We start from the raw sequence: 24472 nt of genomic DNA, 5'->3' as shown, positions 1-24472 counted from the left end.
TCCTGTCCTGCACTCAACTCTCACTACCCTCCTATCCTATTACTCTCCACTACCATGCAATACTCTTCACTACTCACCACTCCTACTACTCTCCAACTCTCCAATCCCGTTACTCCACACTCCCTCTGCTCTCCACTTGACACTATGCTCCAGCCCTCGTCCCAGTGTCCCTAGTATGTAGCCGCGAGTCCCCATTGTGACCGGTGCGTGGTAAGCTGGATGCTTCATAACTTTATTTCTGTGGTGTTTATCTTTCTCCTAGGTTGTAGAGTATATCGTTCACTCAAGGGATTTCTGCTAACTGGAGTCCTTGGCGAAGCTCTTTCCCGAGGGTTGGATAGCTTCTGGTTCATTGCAGAGGGGTCTGAAAGAAAACCAAGAGACTACCGGCAAGCAAGTTTTATGCCAGGCAAGAATGATAAAAAAAGTGTCATTTCCCACTTGCAACATGGCACATGAGGGGGAACAGAGACTGGGGCCCTCCCAACTTCTCCACCCCACCTACGGGGCGGGGCTGACTCATGGAATCACCCTAGTTGGCCATCGGCCCCAGGCTGAGAGGGGTCCCCATTCACCCTTGACAGAGTCAGGTCCCTGTCCCTGTCAGCGTGGACTGGGCACCAAAAGAAGCCCTGGAAATAATTTTCATAGTGGCCCCATATTACGCATTTTCAGCATGCCCTACCCTTTTCCTATGAGAAAATGTGGAAATAAAATAGGTTACCACAAAAAAGAGGCCCAAAGTGCAGAGGCCTGCCGGGAAACCCTGAGAGTTCTTTATAGGCCAGTCCACCCCTGCTCCCTGTCACAGATAGCGCAGACTGGGAGTGTATCTAAATATTCAAGCTGAGAGTCTACTGGAATTGTCTAACTGGATGGGTTGTTATGCTGTGAATAAACTGGTGTTGTAAAACGGAGGTTTGAGGGACTGTCAAATATATTGGGATTGGCAAATTTAATATGGTTGGTTGGTTAAAAAAACTGAGAACGTGGCAGGATGGTCAAACCAAGAATGTATTAAGATTGTGTAAAATGGGAATAGTGACATTAGGAATCCTAAAAGTATACATGATTTATGTATGCTCGGATACTGTGCGACATGAGAAATATTGGAACTGACAAACTAGTAAAATACTAAAATACTAGGATTCTGCAAACTGCAAAACAACCTGCATGGTAAACATGGAAATCTATTTTCATAGTGGATCTAGCATTATACTGGGAATGCCACACTGCAACTATTCTAACGTTGTGCAGTCTGGAAGCACACTGGCATTGACAAACTTGGAATATGCTGCAGTTGTGAGACTGGAAGTGTACTGGAATTATACTAGCAGAGTTAGATCAAGTGGAAGCATAACCTGGTTGAACAACTGGTGATATATTTTGGGGTTGAGAAAGAGGTCATATTCTGGAATGACAACGTGGAAATATATAGGCATTGCTAAAACTGACAATGGGAAACCAGACGTATACAGGGATTGCAAATCTTGGATCATATTGGGATCTTGTAGACAGGATATATACCGGAATCGTGCAAAATGGGAATACACTGTGATGTCAACGTTTGGTTTTACTTGGAATGTCAAACTGGTATTATATACTAAGATGTTCAATTAGGATATACTAGGATGACGCAGACTGGAAATATACTGGCATTGTGGAAACTGGGAATGCACTGGTATTGTGACCCTTTGGGGCACGGTGGAATTGCATACACTGGGTTACTGGGAAACAAGGGAATGCCCAGTATTGTTATTTTGGTAGTACACACCGATTTGATACACTGGAAACATACCCAGATCATCCGATTCAGCATGCACTGTCATAGGTGGGAGCATGCTGCTCTTGTCAAACTGGGATTATGAAAACGTGATGTAGAATTTGATTGTCAAATCAGGAATGTACTAGGCTACTGCAAACTCTGACTATGTTGTGGCAGCCGAACCAAGGCTGTACTGAACTTGGCAAACTGGAGGCATTTTTTGTAGTTTTAAAAGGGACTGCACCCTGCAAACTGGCTGTATATATACAGGGTTTTCAAATGCCTTTATATGTGTAGTTTGATATTCTCAGTTCGCACATTCCCAGTATGTTCCCAGTTTGACCATGGCAGAATATTACCAATGTATCCAACCCAAGTACAGTCCCATTTTGGCAGTTTCCATTTATTATCCATATGACAATCCCATTTTTAACAACCCAGTACATTCCTACTTTGTATAAATCCAGTTTATTCCCAGCATGACAATCCAAGCATAGTCTGGGATTAGCCATCCCAGTAGAATTCCAATGTGCAAAACTTGAGCATTCTCCCACGTTGACAATCTCATTATGGTCTCAGTTTGCACTATGCCATTACATTATTAGTTTGTACAATGTAGGCATGGTTCTGGTTTGCAAATTCACAGGATATCGCCGGTATGACAATTTGCGGCACTCCCGCTACTCTGCACAGCATCCCAGTATTCATAATCCAGTTACAATGTCGGTGTTACCAATACCAGTTTGCACAATTATGGCATACTCCCAGTTTCCATGTATCTTTAGATAATTGTTGGTGTACTCCCATCCCATTGAATTATTTATCACACAATCCCGGGTAGTGTTAAACTATACTAGTAAACTCCCAGTTTGGGACATCTCAGTACATTTGCACAGTCAACATATAATACCACTTTGGAAAGCATAGTGTACTGCCAGTTTGCAAAATCTTAACATATTTACAATTTAGCCTTCATAGAGTGCACAATGACAGGTTATGTCCAATGTGCCCATTTTAGTATGTTATCCTCTTTTGGCTAGTCCCACTAGTTCCAAGTGTAACGCAGTCTGCATGCTTCCTCTGTAACAACCCCAGTATGCCTCAGCTCTAACTCCACAGCATATTGTGCTGCACCACATGACAGTGCCAGGGGGTAAACACACTTAATAGAGGAAGCAGAAAGGCACTTTAAGCGTTGATTGAGAAGTGCAACTTCAAAGACATACAGAGGCTAGAATCCTAAGAGACAGGGAATGCAGCTTACCTTCTGTGGTAAGTGACGTTACCTCAGGAATAAACGTCTTTACTAATTAAACTTTTACAACGGTAAGCGCGGGACCAGGATGTGTACCTGTTTGCTCCGTGTTGTCTTACTTCAAATACGTTGCCCTTGAGCTACCCTCCTAGCCCTTCTGACGCCAGTGTGGGTGATGGAAAGCGATCTTGGAGCTGTGCAGGCAATATTCATATTTTGGATCATGCCCCGGGCTCTGTGTCTATTGCTCTCAACCACACAATAAGACAATCCTTCATTTGGAACCTCAATACTTCCTGACTAGACAATGAGAATACAAGAGATGTGATCAGGGAATAAACGATTCCTGAGAAAGAACGGAAGACAACACATGCACCGTGCCTGTGGTTCTGATGAAAAGCAAGGGCAAAGGACTTCAAACACTTGAAAACTGAATGCACCAGCAGTAACTCTGGTGAGACAGGGCACACATTGCTGAGGTAAATGCACTGACTGATCAAATTGATGTCAGACAAACAAGGTGGACACCCTGTTCAGGACTAGAAGCTCCTCTACGAAGATGGGGAGAAATTGTGGAAGTCAATCCCTGCAAATAAAAACAGAGATCTGACGTGGAAATGGCGATCAGATGATGATCAGCTACACACTGAATCTGTTAGCAGCTGAACCGACGAAGGCGTGAAAGTGGGCCAGACGGTGTACCACCGGCCACTTATAGGATCATGCTAGAAGGTTGGTTTGTGCTGCTGCATGGGGTGAATGTGGAATTAGCCAGAAGAGGACTGCTGACTGCTACAAATAATGAACTAAACTAAATTAAACTAAACTAAACTAAACTAAACTAAACTAAACTAAACTAAACTAAACTGAGAGTGCACAACTTGTTTTGATCTCGATACTCCCGAAAAAAAAAACCAGGCCAGCGACCTTGCTTGGGAGCTATAGCTGGTGAGCCTGATTAACACCGACTTCAAGATCGGTACAACGTCCTTTCATCGCGTGACGTTTTTTCGCGGGGTTTTTTACTGCAATTATTTTATCGAAAAAAACCCATCCCATTTTTTTTGGGGGGGTTAAAAAATTATATATATGGGATGTGGGTTTTTGGTAATAGATATAAACTGAAAGGGAATGAGGGTTAGGGGGAACCCCCCCAAAAATAAATGTAAAAATAATTCAATGGGTTTTTTTCGATAAAAAATGCGCTGTAAAAAACCCTGTGAAATAACATCTCGCGATGAAATGACATGGAACCTCAAGATCTTGGGCAAAGCCTTGGCAAGAGGAATAGAAACAATGCATCTAACCTTGTCAACAGCAAGCAAGCTGTTTTTTCATTTTTTTAAATGAGACAACAGGTGGAAGCTGATCCTCTGTTTGTCTATCGGTAGGAAGCTGGAGACACTGGTAGTGATGGTCGTGCTGTACGTTGGCTGGGACTTAATGTTCACCACAAAGGAGTAGATGGGCTTCGCACACGGTTAGCGGACATAGGTGCCATTTTCTTACAGCTCACCTTCAGCGTCAGCCCTCACTAATGGCCAGTGCTCCACACCTTTCACATAGAAATATGGCCTTAGGTAAGACTGCCTCCTGTCCCCCAACGGTATTTTTTTCTGGCTATAGAATTCCTGGCAATCTGGATCAGGGTGGAAAGTGAGATCGAAGGAATACGGTATGGAAGTGCAGGGCAAAAAAGTTATGTTTCCATGCGGACAATCTGTTGCCAGTGATACAGAACTTGTCCAAATCAATACCGGCCCTATGAACATGATTGAACATTTGGCAATGGCGTGCAAATATAAAATACACTGGGGTGCGTCAATGGCAATGCCCCTGTCAACTTCATGTCACCAGAGGGAACTGATGGACTGGGGTTTCCAATGGTGTCCAGTGAAGATGAATTATCTTGATATTTGTATGGCTGCAAAGATAGGGCTGAGGATGAAATACAACCTGCACGACTGCCTCTTGAGGTTTAACAGTGGCCTTAACAGATGGGCAGCACTAAACCTGTCTCTCTGGGGGAAGGTCATCTCACTGAAAAGGACAGCGGCACCCAAGATCAACTTAATTCATTCAATTATACTGATGAAGATGGACAAATGCATAGCGGTGACGGAGGCCAAGAGTGAGGGTCAGGATTGCCAAGAGACTACATGAGCGTAGTGAATGAAGGCGCACCCGCAGTGCATAGTCAATCATTCTAAGCAGGAGCACTAAGGAGCCTAGAGGACTGTGGTATATGGTATTTTGCAGACAGGTTTCTGAGTGCCAATATTGGGCAGGGCTCCTTTTGTCTCTCACATCCGCGCCTGTGGTATTGATTTCTGTGCATGAATGCACAACAAAATGGTGAACTATGGACAACCATCATTGACCAGAAATCAAGTAATGAATCTAAAGATCTCTTCTGGATCTACTCAAAATTCATTGAATCTGCATCAGGATCAAACAGGTCAAAATGACATCAATCTAATCTACCAACACCCTCAGTGATGAACAAGGCCATTACTTCCCAGAAACCTGGTACCATTTACTTTGCCCTCTGGCTGTAATTTCTCCCCTTCTCGAGATAAGGACTTTGTCAAGCTCGTTAGCTATCTAAAATATTCACACCAACTCACCAACATGTGCAGTGCAGAAATCATCCAACTCAGAAAAGCAAACCGGCAAATGAAATATTATCATGTCCCATGCCAATAGCCTGTCCTTGTTTTCTAAGATCACAGATTCTCAATAATCATATCACAACTCACTGCCAGACTGAAACAACATAATTGGCTCAACAATGTCCAATTCGGTTGCCATTGAAGTAGTGGAACTGAACCTGCACTCATGAATGTCTGGGTGGGGCTTCTCCCCACCAGGCACCAGGGCCAGGCCAATGTGTTGACCTCCCCCTTAATCTCTTGGAGATGTTTGGGCCCACAGACCGTGACACACTCTCGCTTGAGTAAACAAGTGGAATACATGGTGTTGTCTGGTGCTAGCTCCAGTCCTTCCTATCAAATAGCACTCAACAAGTTAAAAAGATGCTCTTTATCTCTGCCCTGCCTTCTTTTTGATGTCTACATGGACTTACTAGAGGAAGTATTTAAAAGACAAAATAATGGGCAGCCTACACTATTGACACAGTGCTCTTCATTAAAGTATTGGACCAATTGTCTCAAGGACCCCCACTACCTAGTCATAGGATGCCTCTCCTATGTCCAGACATGGATGCAATGGAACTGAAAATTGCCCCAATGTGGCAATAACTGCGGGCTTGATAATAGGTTCAAGCAGACCCCACATCCCAATCACTTGACTGGACCCTCTTCTTGTCTCCCCACCTTCAAAGTTTGAGAAGATCCTACCCTGGAGTTCATCTTCAACAGCAATCTTTCCTTTTTCCACAGGTCAACAATGGTGTCAAGGTTGCATCTCACTGCCTTTGCCTCTTCTGTGTGCACCCTCATGGCTTTACTACTAGTCACAGAGTTCTCGTTCTAGGCCATTGTAATGAGATCTGCTGCGGGTTCCCCAGTAAGGCTATTGACAGGCTTCATACAACACAAAGGTACACTTCCTGTTTCATTTTGTCTCTAAAATAGTCCAAGCACATCACTCCTGTCTTAATGGGGCTCTACTGGCTGCCACACTGTGTCTCCTGCTGTGGAACTTTAACCCATTTTCTCATCCAGCTTGAGGCATAGTTTCCCAGGAGGGGGACTGCCAGGCCACCTGGCCACATCAGTGCTGCCTGCCCAGGCCTCTACATCGCCCGCCCTCCCCTGCAGGGCTGGTCACAAGACCTGTTCACGTGAACCTATATAAGGTGATAACCCTGATGGCTTATCATCTTGCCTGACTTCCTGCCTGACCCGGCTAGCTGCCGTCCTGTGCCTCCTGCTCTGGGACTTGTCCCCGTTTTCTCATCTGGCGTGTGGCATACTTTCCCAGGAGGGAGAATGCCAGACCTCCCCGCCACATCTTTGCTGCAGGCCTGGGGCTCTACAACACCCGCCTCCCCGACCTTGTCACATGACCCCTTTCTCACTCTATATTCTCCCCCTCTAGTGCATCCATGCCCTGGGCATCATCATCAATGGTCCCCTGTTCTAAGGGCATCTTCTTCCGTGTTAGGACCTGTTTGCAGTTTTTTGCACCTCATTATGCTATCCGAGCACTTTGTGTGCCATGATGTCGCACCCTTACCGATGCCTACTCCATTGCCACCACCCTCTCAACAGGCTTCTCGATCCCATGCTGTGTCGATTTCATAGCTCTCATTTGCACCTTCTTGTTCTTGGTCTCACTCCTTTGCCTGTACCCCAGTCCTCTCATGCCCTCTCAATCCCCTCTCGCTGGTCTGCCCAGAGAACTTCACACGCCACCCGACTCTGCAATACCAGCAATCATTTACCTGTCCAACTTAGTCCCCGATCTCAACTTTCTCTCTCTCTTACTCCAATCATCATTGGGCTGCTAAATGTGCGGTCTGTATAACAAATCACAGTCATACTTCAAGGCCTTAAATAAGCAGTGTTGCATAGAAATTAATTAAATTGACACTTGTATAGCACAGCTAGTCATTTAAAGTTCCTTCTTCAATGAAAGTACAGCTACCCCGGCATTCCTCTCATGCCCTCAGGGTTCCCTCCACCCTCTTTGATAAGTTTACTGCAAGTTCAAAGAGGATAAAGGAGGGAGACTGCAGCAGTAATCATCTCGTCCACTCTGAAAATTGCCCAAGGCATGTGTGGGATTGCTAGGCAAATGTTCTCTTTTTCAAATAACTGCTAACCAGAAGTAATAAGGTTCACATTTTTATTATACCACATCCTGTCTGGCAAAGGCCAGTATGTGTTCATGTTATTATTTTTGAAAGACTGTCGCGATTCCCTTCCTAAAAATGTATGTTACATAATGCATACTTAGAGTATTTCTACTGTAAAACACTGCATTGCCTGTTTTTCAGTAGAGTTTAAGTTAGTGTATCTAAATCTCATAGTGTCAACTAGATCTCATTTCATTTTGTTGGGGAAGGTGCATCATATTGATGGGTGAACACTTTTGAAAATGTACATGATCACACGGCCAAATGCTTTTGGTTAAAAACCTAGTTCTGAGATGTGCTGGTTGCATTCATCTGTGCAACTGGTGCTCAACCCATGAGCTGATCATAAACTCCTTGACGTTTAATGTCATAACCCTGTTGCTTTATACAAGCAACGCTTAAAGTGAGATGGATGCAAAACTACAATATTCCACCTAGGTTTCCCAGTTCTCTGACGACTATGCCATCCACTCTGCTTAGTCACTTATTTTCTATCCTCTTACATAATGAATACATAAATCAAACAGGATGTTTACACAGAGAAGTGATAAATAGTTCCATTCAGTCTGTACATCTACAGATCTACTTCAGTACCTGACACTTTAGTTAGCCTCCAGAGCTCGCTTTGCTCTACAATTATGATTGCATTGTATATTCGCACCTGTGGGATAGAGCCTGCTCATCCGGAGGCTGGGAACCGCAAGTGGAATCTGAAAGTAGCTGCTCGCATTTCATGCCGGCCGCTGTACTCTGCACAGCCTTCACCCTGTCCTTGGAAGCAGTGCCCCTGGCCAAGTTCCCCACTGAAGTGCCACACCTCGATCCCTGTGCCCTTTCCACTGCACACCACCTTGCTCACCTGCAGGTTCTGGAAATACTTGTTTCCAATCTTGGACATATGGGGCTTTTCTTTTTAATGGAAGCATGAATTACGTCAAGCCTGGTTCCCTTAAAAACAAACAAAAAAATTGTATTACCACCCCCGATGCCGGCTCGGAGAACGATAAATACTGCTTTCATGGATGCGCAGGGCTGGAATGCTGCACTTGTGCTTTCCTGACTCGGGCTGGAGGATCGTTAGTGGCCCTGCCCTACCCCCGGAAGTGGTATTTAATGCTATACTGAAAACAGTTGATATCAATGACCGGCAAGGGCCGTCTTGCCCACCTGAAGCTAACAATTACCCAGCTTGCCGCAAATTCATACGTCTCAGGCTATGACTTTCCTTTAACATTGTGAACTTTTTTGTTTTATGAAACTTCTGAACTTCTCTTTACACAGCAAATGACGGGTCAAGCATATAATATCTGGGACACTGCCCTGTGCAACACTGACTGCACCCAGCTGAACAGAGCCTTGCACTGAAAAAAAAAAATTCAGAACCGTTTTATCATATCTGTTTATTTACGTCCATTCATGCACCTAACATTTTACAGACACTCCTCTTATAAATGTCTTACTTCAGCGGTATACAAAAAAGCAATATTTTTGCAAATGTTATTTCTTGGGTACAAATAACTTCTGCAGACATTTAAAATATTAGTACAAAATTACTAATCAAATATGTTTGTTGCTTATCAAGAAAATTGGATTTAGCAAAGTTTTCTAATCAATTTTTTAAAACAAATGTATGGTTAGTACTTTATACTTTTTTCCAGACTCAGATTCCATTTCTTTGTGTCCCTGAAACATGGATTCTCCCTTCCGACTCCACCACTCCTACTTCCCTTTTTTTGTCTGCCACTAAGATTTCACATGCGCCCTGGGCCTCCGGTCTAGGCAGCGGGACTGGCATTTTATACCACACTTCATGCATACTATCACCTTGCTCTCTGTCACTACCTCAGTTTCCCTCCTGAATATCCCCTTCTTTCTTTCTCCTAACCACACTCTCTGTCATTTTGTCTTGTCTATCGTCCCCCTACCCCGGACTCCTTTCCTCCTTCTGTAATGATTCCGACTCTTTCTTATCTGCCCTTCTCCCTTCCTCTTACCTTTTTTTTCTCCCAGGGGACTTTAATCTGTACCTCACATCCACTCATGCTTCTTCCACATTCCTCCCACTATCAGATTCCTACAATCTCCATCAAGGTTCTTCTACTCCATTACACATTTCTGGCTCCTCATTAGATCTAATTTTCTCCTCTATCTCTCTTCCATCTGATGCTATATCTGTTCCTTTCACAGCTTCTGACCATTTGCTTCTTTTTTCACCTTTCCCCCATCCCTATCCTACCCTTTCCCACCAAACTTTCTCTGCTCACAGCTGAATCTCTCTGCTTTTAACCCATCTACTTTTATTCCGGCACTATTACTCTATATCCCCTCACCTACTTACTTTTCCTCTTTCTCCTGATGATGCACTATCCTCCCTGAATTCTAGTCTTGTTAATACCCTTGACACAGTTCATCCTTCTAAGCCTTTTTGCCCTTCAAATCCCAAACGTTTGTCACTCTGCTCTTCTCTGCGTCGGGCGGGGAGAATGTGGAGAACAAAAACATTGCCAGACAATCTCTCTCATCTCTGCACTCTTCTTATGACTTCTTACACTGATTGGCTAAAAAGACCTACTACTCTGATCTCATCCTCTCATACTCGTTCCATTCTCGACAACCTTTTCGCCTTCTTAACCAAATCCTCTCACCCCATCCCCCTACCCCTCCCTACGCTCTCTTATCTCCCGGCATGACTTTGCTACCCTTTTCTCCAACAAGGTTTCTAAACGTTGCTCTTCTCTTTCCCCCAATCCTTCCTTCGCCTTTCCTTCTGACCAAGCTGCTTCTTCCTTTTCTTGTTTCACCCCTTTTTCTGATTCTGATGCTGCTCACCTCCTTACTCAACCCCACCTCAGTGCCTCGCCCTCTGATCCTATTTCCTCTGTTCTTATTCCTAAAATCTATCATTTGTTACTAACGTACTTGACTTCTCTTATTAATATCTCTCGATCCCCTGCTATCTTTCCTTCCTCTTTCAAGAAGGCTACTATCACTCCCATATTAAAAACCTTCTCTCAATCCTCCCCTCCCTTCCAAGTTCCGACATTCATCCCATATCTCTCCTCCCTTTTCTCTCTAAGTTACTTGAATGGGTGGTTTATACCCAGGTCTCCCCCTATCTTGACTCTAACTCACTACCTTCTCCTTCCCATTCTAGCTTCTGTCACAAGCATTCTACAGAAAAAGCTCTACTAAGTGATTCTAACTCCTTTCTCTCTGCCTGATACTATAAGCTTTCTTCTGTCTTTATCATTCCTGAACTATCTGCGGCATTCAACACGGTGGGCGATCGTACTCTTCTCTCTACTCTATCTTCATTTGAGTTTTCTGGTTCCGTACTCCACTTGTTCTTCTCTTATCTCAGTTGTTGCTCTTTCTCGGTTTCTTGGCTTGGTAATGCCTCACCTCTCCATCATGGTGCTCCACAAGGCTCTGTGCTTTGCCTGCTCCTCTTCTGTCTTTATATAGCTCATTTATCTTCCATTATTTCTTCTTTCGGGTCATCATCCCACTTCTATGCAGATGATTCCTAAATATGTGTTTCTTTTTCTTCTTTTACTGATTCTCTCCACACTAACATCTCAGCCCGCCTTCTCGCCATCCAATATTGGATGAACAATCATTTTCTCTCTCTTAACGCTTCCAAAACAGATTCCTTTCCTTCTCTTCTTCTGCTATTCCCCTTCTCTTCCTTCCCTTCCATTTCCTCTTCTCCATTCTTTGCTTTCCTTTGTTCTGGCTGCTAGGAACTTGGGAGTTATTTTGGACTCCTCCCTTTCCTTTACACCTCATATTTCTGCTATTTCTATATCATGCAGTTTCCAGCTCTTTAATAATCATAAGGTCTGGCCCTTCTTGCCACTAGGACTATCTTAAAAAAACGATTGTTTTCTCCTGTCTTGGTTACTCTTTATCTCTCCTCATTAGTCTCCCCTCCTATCATCTTGCCCTGCAGTGCTCCATCTGTTATGCCTCTATTCCCACTCTCCGCCTGCTTTCCCCCCTGGTCCTCGGTCTCATCATCTCTCCTCTCTCTATCCTGGCTTACATTTGATAATCACATATTGTTCCACTTTTTGACCAACGTTTCCAAAAGCACCCATGGCCTTGCTCCTCCCTATCTCTGCTCTCTGCTCCCATGCTATGTACCTGCTAGGTCTCTCCGCTCTGCTAATCAGTTCTGACTTTCTACCCCTATACCCCCCTTTGCGCCATCCCGTTTCCGTTCCTTCTCTCTGCTGGCACCCGAGCTCTGGAACTCCCTCGCCCTTGATGTCAGATCCTCGGCCTCTTTACACCTTTTTTGTATTTGCCTCAGTGCATTTCTCCTCAATTCCAACCCTTAGCTCTGACTCTCTGGTCTCCTTGATCCCTTTGCCCCATGTCAGTTGTTGTATTACACTTGAATTTTGTACCGTCTGCTGAATTTCTTGTTACAGCACTTTTGGCGAAAGAACTTTTTTAATTAATAAAATACAAAGTACAACCGAAGCAGGTGGTAGCCTAACAACACTCTGTCTTGTCCACAAAGATTTCCAGTGCTGAACACCAGCCAATCTTCAGAATCTGCAGTGCAGTTTAAGCCGAAGGACCTTTAATGTAGGCCTCCAAGAAGCAGTTATCTCTCCATCTAGAGAGGCGCCAACACATTTGCACAAGGCTAAATACAATGGAACTCTCTGAATATTCCTTTGCCGTGAAGCTGACTTTTTCAGACTACATAAAGCCCGACCACCTACCTTTTGTGGGAAGTGTTTGATCTGAACCGAATGTATAATTTTCTCACCTATTGCGTCATCTGTATAAAATCACTCACACTCAGATAATTTTCCACTTGCCCAGAAAGTTCCATAATCTAGTTAAAAAGGCACATACAAATCCGGTTTTATAGTTACACAAAAAGAAGGGGCTTGATAATCCAAATTTGAGCCTCAGAGAACAATGATAATTCTATGACATTGTACATATCAACAACCTCAAAATTTGCCCAATGCCACTTCAGGACTTAGTAAGTCTCCTTAACAGGGGCTTCTGTGACAACAGAAAAGCATATTTTACCACTGGAATGGCCGAAAAGGGAAGCTCCTTAAATCCGGAGGGGGTGATGGCTATTGTTGCAAAATAGTCAAAATCCCATTCAAAGACAGCAAAGAAATCCCCAAGATTAGGAGACAGGAGATGAACTTGATGGTTTCTCTACACTCGAGGATCATGCCCAAGGCCTTTTAGGGTCCACCTAGGAAAGACCAAGTCTCGCATCCTTCAGTGGTAGAGAAAACAGAGGCACTCACCCATCAACCTCCGCTAAGTGCTCACCACCAGTGTCGATTGTTCCTAGAAAATGATGTTGGAAATCTGGGATTCTAATAATGTCACCAAGATGACTATTATGCATTTTTCTTTTTGTTTATTTACATCAGAAGTAAGACATTGCATGTATACACAAGGAGCAAAAACTACTAACACTAACCAAACTAACGTTCCAAGAATTCCTTTTTACCTGTGCTCCTCCTCCCCATTGATAAAGTCCAGAGAGCATCTTCTGTTTAAGTCATATTTCTCTCTGCCAGTGTATTTATTTGAGAGAGGGGAAATTGGCCATTGCAGTGAGAAAGTGAAGCGGAACCTGTTTGCAAGAGGCCAGTGGTGGGAGTGCAGAAAAGACAGCAGGTTGTTTTGGCTTGTGATGCCTATTTCCGTCTCCTCCCTCGCCAACTTATTCCCCCTAAACACTCCTACCACTTTATGCTCCACACACACATCCCCCACAGACAGCCACCACATGCTCGGCAGTTAGCACACCAGCACTCCCCCACATCAGCAGGTAGACCCACCCATAGCATTTCAACATATTACATTGTGGGTTCTCCCCTTTAGATAACATATGCCCAAGTGTCTCTGCCAAACCCCTAAAAGCATATTGGCACTCAGGTACCTGGTCTTTCTCATCTGTATCCATCACCACCACACATTTTGCATTTGCATCTCACACTATCCCACCAACAAACCCCCTTCCTCTTTCCTTAAAGAGCCACATGCAACAAGGCCACCCAAAATGGCAGAGGGGCACTATACGAGACCACTTTACTTTAGATTGCATCCTCTTTTCCACTGCGACTGCATGACAAAGAGCCGGCCTAAATTGGTTATAACACCAACCACAGCATCACGATCCAGGTACAATGGAATACCGGTGAAAATCCACTTCTATCCCTCAGCCTCTTAGAAGAATTGATGCCCACCAAAGGGCCCATTCACTGAATAGAAAGACAACAACTATGAGGGTAAGTCATTAGGTAATACTTACCTCTGTGCCTTTAATAGACTCTTGACTCCCCATTAAGATTTACTAGGACCAATGATCAATTCAATGGCATGGCACAGGAGTTTCCTATTATGCAACTTCAAATGTGCAAAATCACAATAACAGGTTTACAGTAACATTTGAGAAAAGCTTGATCCAGTGACCATTCCATTGATTTTAGAATGTCTGGTTGCATTCCAAGAAAGCCTTCAATGCTACAGCCCCCTTGCAGAGTGAGCCCTGAAAATAAGAGACATCGGCATGCCAAGGAGATCACCCATGGCATCAACCTAGTCAAAGTATGTGGAAAAAAACATTCTATATGGTTTACAAAAGGAAAAGAACAGTTGACCAGCAGACATTCAAAAGCAATATCCTGAACAAAACTAAAGACATCAACATCACTAGCTTGGCTACTCCTTGCGGTTCCATGTGCTAATATCCCCGCAAAAATATCACCATACAAGAATATCGCCATATTTTTGTGGTGATATTTAGCCATAGAACCTGCGGGGGACACCCCTGCAGCCCCCATATTTTTTTTAATGGTGCGTGGGGACACCTCTGCAACCCCTGGTCCCAATAACCCATTAATTATCCCCACTAATAATATTGCCTATGGCCTTAGCCCACGACCATATATATGGTGATATTATTGGTGGGGATGTTAATGTTAATGTTAAAGGATATTTGTACCGCACACTATCACCACCGGAGTGATCTCCTGGCGCTCTGGTGGTCCTCAAATGGTAAGGGGGGTGGGTTAGTGGGAGTAAGTGGGAAAAGTGCAAGAAAGCAGTAATGTGCTGTTGGCAGCCTCAACACGGTTAACACCGTTCGCTGTGCTTGGAGTGTTTTCCGGTCGGTAGACGTTGTGTGCTGTTGTGCAAGTCTATGTGAGGTTTGTTTTGTTGTTGCGGTGTAGTGAAGATTGTGCGGTTTGCTGTGGTATAGGGTTGTGGTTGTGTCTGGTTAGAGTTTGAGAGGTGTAGGCATAGGGGTAGCGCTGTGCTGAATTTCCACGTTTTTCTTGGTGTGGAGCGGGAACAACGCTGCATGTCTATCTAGCTCCAGCATTAGCCATTATTCATTATCCCTTCCATAAATTACGCTTGCCAATGTTAACAACTGTGTCTAAATTCGTCCCCTGCCCACCATTGTGACCTGTCTATGTGTGCGGCTAGCTGGTATTTGCGATTCCCTCCTAATTTGGCCTAGGTAGTATACCCAATGCAGACCGGACGTGGCTTCGCTCAACAACCGCTACTCTACCCAGATGTGGCAATGGTCGGCATTCACAATCCTACCCAGTTGCTCACGTAGCCTATCGCTAACAACCCTGTCATCCAAGCGAGGTAAATGCGAACACTCGTAGCTCCGTCCGGGCTCGCATGCCAACTTCCATAGCTCTGTCAAAAGTGGCAGCTTCTAACATACATAATTGCCACTTGGCAGCCTTGGATAATATTACCTGATACCCTCCTTGCTTTCTGGCCAAGAATGGAACATTGAAAGGACCATTTTAACCTCCCAAGTGGCACTGTACTTTGGCAAATAAGAAATCAGAATACACTTTGGAAGTCTTTTGACCAATAAATGAGAATCCACCAGCCCCCCAACCACTCAGGAGAGTAAAGATAAAAGACCTGCACAAATATATTGTGCTAAGAAATTTGGCATGTGTATAAGCTCTGCCTGAAAGGGATCCATATTCCATTGGCTGCACCAATGAACTTAAAGGTTTTTTGAAGATTCATGTGATCTAACGGTGCTTGGTGCCTAAGAGATCGAGATAACGCTTGCAGCCTCTTCTGAAAGACCGTGTATGGTCCCTCTATCCCTGAGCCATGCCACAGCTCCACTCTACTGATGAGGTCCAACCAGACCGAGCACCTGTCTGGGGTTGCTGTTGGTATTCTTGTTCAGAGGAGAATTACCTAGCATTTCAGTGTTGGACTGCCCTAGGGCAGGACAAAGACTGATATGTTTTGGATATTTCTCCTCTGTGTAAGATAGTGAGCTAAAGAATCTGGGTAAGGCTCTCATAACCAGGTCTAATGTCTGGCAGAGGGACTCCCAGGACCCCCCTTGTTATTTGCATATTTTAAGTAACTTTGGGTCATCCTAAGTTACCAGGGCAATCCAGACGTGGACCCCTTGTTCACTATTGTTAGAGAGGCACAGCTCCACCCTACTGATGTGGTCCAACCAGACCGAAACACCTGTCTGGGGATGTTGTTGGTACTCTTGTTCAGAGGAGAATTGCCTAACATTTCGGTGCTGGACTGCCCCAGAGCAGGACAAAGACTGATATGTTTTGGATGTTTCTCCTCTGTGTAAGATAGTGAGCTAAAGACTCTGGGTAAGTCTCTCATAACCAGAACTAATGTCCAGCAGAGGGACTCCCAGGATCCCTCTTGTTTTTTGCTTATTTAAATGCTGGCCACCGCTGACCCTTCTAGGAGAGTCTCAGGCCGCCTTACAAGATTTAACAGTTCAGAAGGTGGGAGGTGATAGATGAAAGAGCGCTTCAGCAAAAGCAAACTAAGTACCCAGAGTGCACCGCCAAAAGCAGCACATCAGCACCGCATTAAGCAAGGGACAGGTAAAACTCATCTTATTCCAGGCCGTAGTAATACAAGAGGATATGTCAGAGGGTAGGATTGCTTACATCGAGAAGGGGAGGAGCAGCGACTGGTAGTTTGATTATTGTTAGTATGTTTTCTTGTCGTATTTTCATATTTCATTTGTGTTACTGGCGATGAAAATAAATGAAAATAGAAATGCACAGGAGGAAGCCTCCATGCTATGCCATAGAACTAGTGGGTCGTTCACCTTCTGGCACTGCTGTGGCTTCTTAAGGGCTTGGAACGGGACAGCCAAGCTGTGGTTTCACCTGGGGTGGTATCATTCCACTTTCAACAATTCCACACCATCCCACCCCAGAGGGCTGGCATTTTCTGGTCAAGTCCTGGTCCCATGGGGTTTCAGAACGTATGCCAACGCAACCCTCTTTCCTTCTCGAGGCGGTAAAGGAATTCCATTTGAATCATAGTTCTTTCGCTTTCTTCGTAATCCTTCCGTTGTTGGCGAGAGAATGTGCTATGACCCGAATGTCAGGAGGGCACCCAGAGAGTGCGCTAAGGTGATTTGCTCTCCGTTGTTACCTGTGCTGACCCACCCTGGACCTAACTCTGGACAGCAAGCTCTTAAGACCTCCATTTCTCCTTAGGTATGTTCTTGTATTAGCATCTGTGCAAGCGCTTCCTACTCCTGAATACGGACTGCTGGTGCATCATGGCTTCCCTAGCGACAGCGTTATCTGCAAAGCAGCTACGTGTGCCTTGCCACATTTCTTCCATACAAGTTTGCATTGGACACCCGCTTCAGAGAAGAAGCCTGGATCAGTCAAGACTTAGTGAGGCACCCCACTTTATTTATTTATTCTTTTATTGGGGATTTCCTAGGGGCAAGAGCGAGATCCAGGCCCTGCCACCATCCACTGATGGAAACACCGGAGCTTCAATTGAACTTCAGGACATGGGGCTTATGGACGAGGTGACACATACCAGGTAGGGCCTCCTTGATTGCGTTCACAGTTGACTGCCACCATGCAGTGATCATGACCCCTCAGAGGATAACCCTTGTTTGCAGAGAAGGGGTGAGGACCTGACAGACCTGGAGTACTACCGTCATAATGGTAACTTGAACGTCTTGCGTTTAGCATCAGCCCTTAAAGGACTTCATCAAAAGAGGGAGGGGACATAACCAATCCTGCAATGACGCATCTATCAGGGCTGCGGGTCCTCTTGCTGTACGACCACCATTCTGGTTCTATAGTAAAATGCTGATTATTAAATATAAGCGTCCAATTGCTTCAGCATTTTACAGTTGTGATGTAAATGTCTTGTACATCACCAATTTCAAAAACGGGTTCCAAAATGCTGTTTCTATGTGGCTGATACTAGGAGCTTCTCTTCCAATGAACATCCAACCTCCCACGTGACCTCCCCCCAGCCTAAAGAATTCTATTGTTGAACTCCATTATACTTCCCTTTGCCTGTCACTTCCTTGGTCCCCCTTCTCCCTTTCCACAAACCTTGCTTGTTTGCCTCCATCAGCTTACTCCAGCTACCCGTCACCTTAGGCTTTTCGCCCTGTGCCGCTGTGTACCCGCTGTCCTGCCCCCTACCGCCTCCCCTGACATCCGCGTGAGACTTATTTTTTTTCCGTTGGATTTCTTTGTATTTCGATATTGTGTGGACTCTGTGTTTTGACAGTTACCATTTATCTATCCTGCCACTGGAGCTACGTTATAACGCCAAAAAGAAAATTTCGAATCCCATAACATCAAATTATTTCTTCTTCTTTTAAACAGCTTTCTGCCGCTATTTAATGGGGGAGGGGACCCCCCCTCCCCGCAGGACTCCCTAAATCCAACCCTTACCCAACCCCGTCTACATTTTGGCTAACTGCTTTTAAAAAACTTGGATTATTGGTGAGGAACCTGTTATGGTGGGATTGACCTTTCGATGGACCTCAGCGCCCTGTTGGTGCACTTATGATTGTCTGATCACGGTCGCACGGGAACGTAACAACAGAGTGCTTGGTTCCTCAACTCTGTTTTTGTTGAACAAACAGTTTTTGGAGGTTACATAGACATATTCCCATGCGCCCAGACTTTACCAAGCAATGAAGACAAATGACTCCCTTCTTGGTGTTCAAACTGAACTTTGATGTTTTTATTAGTATAATTGTGGTGCCCTCTGATTACACATGTTTCGACGACTTGCTCATCTTTTTCAAATCAGGGCAAATCAAATGCTGTTTCCCATTGTCTTTTACACAAATAACACATATCCATTTTATATATGCATTTATGTTAAACATGATAAAAAGAAAAAGTAATTGGCCATTTTAGGGGGGGAGTTGAAGGGTAGGAGTGTTCGGGTAGTAGAGAAACAAATATAGAGAGAGAAAATAAAACACAAAATTTGCACAAGGTTAGTTAATTTGACTCAACATACATTGATAATTGTCTTTACTCCTCATTTCCTATGTACTAGTTACCATAATCCCATCAGAAAAGAAAGGTTTGTATGGTTTTAGGTTCATAAAAAGGAGTTAGCTTACCCAATAGTGCGGGTTTGAAAGAGTATAATTTCTGTCTTTGGACTAAGTTCAAGGGTTAAATCCCAGGACATCTGGAAAAGGTCAAGGAAAACTGATTCAGAATAAGGTGCAAGCCAATATCTTAACTACAAGTGCTGGCATTAATGGAGTTTATGGTGTTGCTGGTCACATGCTGTGTTAAATCTAGCTTTCCATTTGTGGTTCTGTGGCAGAAGCGAAGAAGACAGGGGTCTCATACTTCACTACATCTAGGATTACTAAATCCACGACTTTAAAATGAAACTCAAGTATCATGGCGTTCGCGCCTTCATTTCGTGCCCAGAGCCACTGTTAACTTTGACTAGTGGTGCGTAGGCACAGTATAAACAACTTCATGCGGTAAGGCATGTTTAAATAGTGTGTTTCACAGTCCACCTTTCCCGCGTGTTTACGTTGTGTATTACAGTCCCCCTTTTTTACGGAGCCCCTCTTTCAGGCTTACCTTAACTTTCAGGTCTCGTGCAAATAAGTCCTTTTCTTCCCGGCGTCTCTCCCGTACTCATATATCAACAGATCTGTTGCTTAGCAACAGAATCCTGCTGCGCTCTAAGCTCCGGCGGCCATGTTTGGCTTTAATGTTCTTTTTGTTCTATATTAAACTCTGAATGCTTTATATTCTGCGAATTCCGGAGTTGTCATTTATTTGTAGTTAAATAAAACCATTATATGTTAATTTTCTAATTGTCACGGGATAAAATGGCGCACATTTTTTCACTTCCTATTGCAGTCTAAATTGCATTATCAATGAAAAAACCCATTTTAGTTTTATGACAACTATGTTCAAATATAGTTGTCCTGATAAATCACCTAAGTAGTTACAATTCCTGAGCATCGTATCATGTTCCCGGTAGTCCTCCTTCAGTTTCTCTTCTGGCGGCCATATTTTGGGCAACTTTGGGAGTTGAATAAATAGAAATACGTGACTGTGTTCATTACATCCATAACCTGGTGTTCCATGGTGAGATCTGATCTGTCATACCTACAGTATCATTCCAAAACCTTATTTTAATGCTAAATGCGAGTGACACCTAATACCATACATCCCCTATTTTCTAACAGATTTGGGTTCTAGCAGTCAGTACTGTCGTTATATATTTCATGTTTCACAGTGAAATGGTTACAAGTATTTCTTAATTGTTTAATCATGATAAATTCAAGTGACACCTAATACCATACATCCCCTATCTTCTCACAGATTTGGGTTCTAACAGTTAATACTATGTATTCCATGTTTCACAGTGAAATGCTTGCAAGTATGTGGCTAATTCAACCTGTTTTACTCAATTGCATCACACAATATAAAGCTTACAACTATGTTGCTACTTCAACCTTTTTTACTACATTACATCATTCTCATCCATGCTTTACAAAAAGGAGGCCATTTCATTGTCTGTGTTGAGGCCTTTCTCCACAGCTCAAAATTTGCAAATTAGTTTTGCTTCTTGTTGCCTAAGTTTCAGTTCTTGATCTCCGCCTCTTGGACTCAAGGTCACTTTCTTAAGACCAACAAATCTCAGCGATTTTTTATCATCCATCTGGTGCATCCTCTGCCAATGCTGGGCTAATGGAAAGTTTGTGTCTTGGCTTCCTATAGTTGATAAATGTTCCGTATTCTTGTTCTGAGCTCCCTGATGGTGCACAGTGATTTGAGAACACAGAAGCCCACATAGATCTTTTCAAATTCGTAAGAAAACTCAAATTGAAAAAATATTTTGACACACAAGTCTCAGCACATCACACTAATGAACCAACAGCAGAAAGAAGCACACTTACCATTGAGGAGTTAACAAACATACACCTATTACGGTCTATAAAAGAGACAGATGAACGACCAATTCACAAAACTATACAAGAACTCCAAATAAGGCAAATGGGCCTCATAACCAAAGAAATGAAAGTCAAATCTAAATTTACTCCGCAACTAATGCCAGATAACCTTGTGGATACCTTTTATAAAGATGTCACTAAAGACCTGAATGATTACATCGACAGCAAACACAAAACCAATAAAGGATGGAAACGTACATATGATAATTTGACAACTATGGAGAGAAAGGCGCTTCAAAAGTTAAACACAGACAAAAACCTGGTTATCAAAGGAGCGGATAAAGGAGGAAAGATAGTTGTGATGGAACAGGAGATTATGTAGAAATGGCCATGATCCATTTAAACACACCACTTTGCTACATTAAACTTAAATCTAACCCTAAATTGGAAATACTATCAGGCTTAAAAAAAACAATCATGACTTGGCACAAACAAGGACTTAATACGGACGAAGAGAGGACGTTTTTGGACATGAAACAACCAACTTTACCAACGATATACTTTTTACCTAAGATCCACAAGGAATATGAAAGGATTCCAGAGGGAAGACCAATATTGAGTGGAATTGGTTGGGCCACAATTAATATGGCACATTATATTGATGACATTCTAAGACCCCTTGCAAGCAAAACGAAATCATATTTAAGAGATACAACTACAGCAATTAACCAACTAGCTACAATAGATTGCCAAGAAGACTATCCATTAGCCACTTGGGATGTAAAAGCACTTTACACATCCATCAGACATGACACTGCCATAGAGACTGTGGACTACATTTTCTCCAAGGGAACAGCTTCAAATGATCAATCGGTGAACATGCTAAAGGAAATGTTACTTTTAACATTACAAAATAATGTCTTCATATTCGATGGAAACTATTACAGGCAAACCAGAGGTGTGGCGATGGGGATAAGGTATGCCCCGGCACTGGCGAATTTAACGATGGCTATGTTCGAAGACAAACATATCTACACAGATGAGGCTTATGAATCAAATGTGATACTATGGATACGCTACATAGATGATGTTTTACTGATTTGGAAAGGGAAGGATGACGAACTTGAAAACTTCAGGAGACGAGCAGACAAAAATACAATGGGGATTGAATTTACTGGCAACACAAGTGCAAAAGAAATCACCTTCTTAGACTTGAATATCTATGTCTCGCAAAACTCATTAAAAGCTAAAACCTTTCGAAAAAGCACAGAAGCGAACTCAACGTTATATGCCACCAGCTGCCACTACAATTCTGTGATCAGAAATATACCAAAGGGAGAATTCATTAGAGCTCAGAGAAATTGCACAGAAGAAACAACCTTCAGAGATGAATGCAAAGTACTCACAGAAATATTCAAAGCGAGAGGATATGGCAAGAATACAATAGCGAAAGCACAGGAGAAAGCAATGAGACTTGACAGGGAGAGCACTCTTATCACCAATCAAAAACCAGCACAAGAAGGGAAAATTAGCTTTGCCACTACCTATTGTGCTGATACTGGAGTTCTAAGAAGGATTTTCAACAAGAATTGGCACTTACTAAAACTGGATCCTAATGTGAAAAAATATATCAATGACAGCCCAATAATGATCTACAAACGCGCGAGAACAATCAAGAGTATTCTAAGTCCGTCCTTCCTCCCAGAGGTAAAGAATGCCAACACGAACACGTGGCTCCCAGCACTACCGAAAGGTTTTTGCAAATGCAGTAGCTGCACAATGTGCAAGTATGCATTAAACAATTCAACAACCTTCGAAGATAAATATGGGACTATGCAGAAAATAGAAGACTACATTAACTGCAAGACAAAATATGTAGTGTATGCCATCATCTGTCATTGTGGGGAGATATACATTGGCAACACCATCAGGGAGCTCAGAACAAGAATACAGGAACATTTATAAACTATAGGAAGTCAAGACACGAACTTTCCATTAGTCCAGCATTGGCAGAGGATGCACCAGATGGATGATAAAAAATCGCCGAGATTTGTTGGTCTTAAGAAAGTGACCTTGGGTCCAAGAGGCGGAGATCAAGAACTGAAACTTAGGCAAAAAGAAGCAAAACTAATTTGCAAATTTCGAGCTGTGGAGAAAGGCCTCAACACAGACAATGAAATGGCCTCCTTTTTGTAAAGCATGGATGAGAATGATGTAATGTAGTAAAAAAGGTTGAAGTAGCAACATAGTTGTAAGCTTTATATTGTGTGATGCAATTGAGTAAAACAGGTTGAATTAGGCACATACTTGCAAGCATTTCACTGTGAAACATGGAATACATAGTATTGACTGTTAGAACCCAAATCTGTGAGAAGATAGGGGATGTATGGTATTAGGTGTCACTTGAATTTAGCATGATTAAACAATTAAGAAATACGTGTAAGCATTTCACTGTGAAATATGAAATATACAACGACAGTACTGACTGCTAGAACCCAAATCTGTTAGAAAATAGGGGATGTATTGTATTTGGTGTTACTCACATTTAACATTAAAATAAGGTTTTGGAATGATACTGTAGGTATCACCGATCAGATCTCACCATGGAACACCAGGTTATGGATGTAATGAACACAGTCACGTATTTCTATTTATTCAACTCCTAAAGTTGCCCAAAATATGGCCGCCAGAAGAGAAACTGATGTAGGACTACCGGGAACATGATACGATGCTCAGGAATTGTAACTACTTAGGTGATTTATCAGGACAACTATATTTGAACATAGTTGTCATAAAGCTAAGACAGGTTTTTTCATTGATAATGCAATTTAGACTGCAATAGGAAGTGAAAAAATGTGCAGCATTTTATCCCGTGACAATTAGAAAATTAACATATAATGGTTTTATTTAACTACAAATAAATGACAACTCCGGAATTCGCAGAATATAAAGCATTCAGAGTTTAATATAGAACAAAAAGAACGTTAGAACCAAACATGGCTGCCGGAGCTGAGAGCGCAGCAGGATTCTGTTGCTAAGCAACAGATCTGTTGATATTTGAGTACGGGAGAGGCGCCGGGAAGAAAAAGACTTATTTGCACGAGACCTGAAAGTTAAGGTAAGCCTGAAAGAGGGGCTCTGTAAAAAAGGTGGACTGTAATACACAACTTAAACACGCGGGAAAGGGGGACTGTAAACATGCGTTACCGCATGAAGTTGTTTATACTGTGCCTACGCACCACTAGTCAAAGTTAACAGCGGCTCTGGGCACGAAATGAAGGCACGAACGCCATGATACTTGAGTTTCATTTTAAAGTCGTGGATTTAGTAATCCTAGATGTAGTGAAGTATGAGACCCCTGTCTTCTTCGCTTCTGCCACAGAACCACAA

This window comes from Ambystoma mexicanum, chromosome 2p (assembly GCF_040938575.1).
Source record: "Ambystoma mexicanum isolate Mex_15411 chromosome 2p, UKY_AmexF1_1, whole genome shotgun sequence".
Classification (NCBI taxonomy): domain Eukaryota; kingdom Metazoa; phylum Chordata; class Amphibia; order Caudata; family Ambystomatidae; genus Ambystoma; species Ambystoma mexicanum.
This window is presented reverse-complemented; position numbering follows the sequence as displayed.